General features: G+C 38.2%; 1 protein-coding gene across 2 annotated transcripts in view; it reads right to left on the bottom strand.

The window, feature by feature from the left end:
* LOC106878385 (zinc finger protein 652-B) overlaps positions 1-117 on the bottom strand; it is a 96,886-nt gene extending 96,769 nt beyond the window's left edge. Inside the window, exon 1 of one of the 2 annotated variants that reach the window (XM_052973800.1) lies at positions 42-117. The gene's annotated coding sequence lies outside the window, so the exon portion shown is untranslated. The remainder of the gene's footprint in view (positions 1-41) is intronic. The other variant, XM_052973798.1, reaches the window with a different exon arrangement.
* Positions 118-3,234: the final 3,117 nt, after the last annotated feature.

The following is a 3,234-nucleotide window of genomic DNA, read 5'->3' as shown; positions in this document are numbered from 1 at the left end:
TAACATATACATACGCACGCACACACATATATATACAGTACCTTCTCTCCGCAGCAAGAGATGATATCCTTTTTCTGAGATAGAGAAACATCAGCTGCAGCATTAGTTGTAGCAGCGAAGGCGGCGGCGACGGGGGGGGTGATGGTGGTGGCGGTGATGATCGTTATTATCGTCGTCATAATAGTGGTGGTGGTGGTGGCCGCGGTGGTGGTGGTAGTAGTAGTGATAATAGTAATTCCAACAGACAGTACCTGAACCATTATTCCTGGTAGCGCGAGAGGAGGGTATAAAAAAATACCCTCTTGTAAATAACAACAAAAACAACAAATTATGCAATCAACAGGAAAACCGAGAAGTTGTTACATAATTTGGTAATTCTATTGATTCTTACATTAGATCCAATCCAAATAACATTTTATTTATTTAATTATTTTCTTTTATCTCCACACAACATTAATATACTGAAGCTGTGAAGAACAGGTGCGTGTGGAGGGGTGCAAAGAAAGAGACGAAGAAAGTCAAGTTTAAAAAATCGCATTTTATTATTATATAATTACAATATTTGACGCTGTTGTCGTGTGTAGTGTTGTCCAGGTCAGCGGTGATCTAGCGACCCTATGATCAAAAATATTCCAGCCATGACCGTCCCGTCTTTGTTCAAACTTATAATATATCCAGGGCGACATTATCCTAAATATCAGTTTGCAGAAAGTCGGCAGTGATGTGAGGGAGATCTGCTTCTATTTCTAGCAAGTCGAACGGCGGTATAAGAATCTCCGTTTTGCTCATATTGTTGGTATTGCTGCTGCTGCTGATATCGCTGTCTCCTTTCGCATTTGGTTTCCTTTCTTAAATATCAGACAGCACGTATTTTCGTGTTGCTAGGTTATCCCACAACCAGCTGTGAGGTCGTTGGTTTCTATCTCCCGATCATTAAACCATATTAAGCTCTTGGTCAAGATATTCAATCTAAACTAATCTGTCTACCAAACTGTATTGCTATCCTTTAGCCCTAGGTCAGCTCTGAGTAAGCAGGTTTATGATCAAAAGCGTTGCAACTATGATCATCACGTCTTTCTCTCAGGCACTGCATATATAGGACTACATCATGATCGTAACGAATTCCCCCTTTTCAAAACAGTGTAGTGTTATTTGAAGAAAATTTAGCTGTTATTTCTAGCAGATTCAACAATGCCCATAAGACTAATCATGAGCAACCTACAGTCTTCAAAACTTTTTGAATGGCCTTAACGAAAAATTACTTTGCATTTTATGTGGCATTTTATGTATATACACAACAAATTTCTTTCAGTTTCCATCTAGCAAATCCACTCACAAGGTTTTGGTTAGTCTGATGCCATAGCGGAAGACACTTGCCCAAGGTGCCACACAGTGGGACTGAACCTGGGACCATGTGGTTGGGAAGCAAGCTTCTTACCTCACAGCTAAGGAAACTGAACTCAGTACATATTCCTTTTTTTTAGTCTCATACTCAGTTCATCAAGCTCATTTGCTCAGCTGCTACGTTACAGGAACATAAACAAACCAACACCAGTTGTCTATGCATATATAAAAGACTCCCATGCAGTTTCCTTCCACTAAATTAATTTACAAGACATTGGTCACCTCAGGGCTATAACAGAAGACACTCTTTAACATTTCAACCAGCCATATCCAACCCATGTTGAAAGTGACCAGATCCATCCTCTCACACCTACCCTACAATGTCATTCTAAAAATAAACTACTGCATCATCAGACACTTGAAGCTATGGGGTGAGGCATGATTAATTCCAAACAAAGTGATTAACAAAGCATTATAATTGATTGAGTAATTTGAATGCTGAAGGGTTAAGATGCTACGGGTGGAGGTTGACCCCCAAAATGCAAAGGGGCTGCAAAATGAATTTCCAAGCCACACAGCCATGCCTTGCCCCCTTGTTCCATTCTCTAACAATTCTGTCTACCCACAGCCCTGGATGGGTTCTTCAGTTATCAACTAAAAACGATGAAAGATAATGTTTAACCTCAGTAGGATTTGAGCACAGAAAACCAAATTTTAAAAAAACAATTTGCTACCTTTAAAAAAAAATGGAATAAATATATTTCAATAGGTGCAGGTGTATGGCTGTGTGGTTAAGAAGCTTGGTTTTGAGTTTTGAGTTCAGTCCCATTGTGTGACACTTTGAGAAGTGTTTTCTACAATGGCCCTGGGCTGACCTTGTGAGTGAATTTAGTAGATGGAAATTGTGTGGCAGCGCCTCCAGTACAGTTCTGACCTCGTCTACAGGATTCATATTTTTTCCATCCAAATGATTTTGAAGACTGTGGAATGGGGCATCGTTTCCCATTCAAAATGCTCCAGCCTTTGGAATGTCATCTTCGTCGTATGTAGCCAAGCATTATTCTGATGGAAGAACACCATTTGTCTTGAAACCAAAGACAAATGGTGAAACAGACCGATATACATAACCATAGTTTGTATATATATCTTCCAGTCATTTAATGTTAGTAACCCATATTTCAATTGCACCATCAGTCATCAAAATTAATTTGGGCTTTCACACACACACGCGTACACACATATATATCGGGGACATTAAAAATTTAGAAAACCTTCTTAAGATTCAAAGGAGGATGAATAAAGCAAGATGTTTTCCTTCTCGACCTTGCTGCCAAATGGGTGACCAGTCAACATTTATTCTGAATTAAAAAGAGAAAGAGAACACACACACACACACACACACACAAACACACAAACATGCATGCATGCATACATACTTTTAATAATGTACATACATACATACGCATAAAAACATACACACATATGTACGAACTTTTATATTCACATTCACACAAACACAAACACACACACACACACACATTTATGTACCCAGAGATCCACAGACATATTTCCAGTCTTTCTTCTCCACCCCACCCCCACTACCCTCTTATTCTCAGATATATACAATTATACTCAACATAAACACATTTCTCATATGACTACATACAAGTATATTTATATAGAACCAACAAAAAGAAACATAACGCATATACATACATGTATATATACATACATGTATATATACATACATATACATACATGTACTTACATTACAACAGTCTTTCATAAGCTTATTCCACCCACCCACCCACACACTTACACATGTTTGTATGTTGCACATGTATATACACATATACATATATGTATTCCCATTACTTTATATATATATAT

Source organism: Octopus bimaculoides, chromosome 17 (assembly GCF_001194135.2).
Source record: "Octopus bimaculoides isolate UCB-OBI-ISO-001 chromosome 17, ASM119413v2, whole genome shotgun sequence".
NCBI lineage: Eukaryota > Metazoa > Mollusca > Cephalopoda > Octopoda > Octopodidae > Octopus > Octopus bimaculoides.
This window is presented reverse-complemented; position numbering and strand designations above follow the sequence as displayed.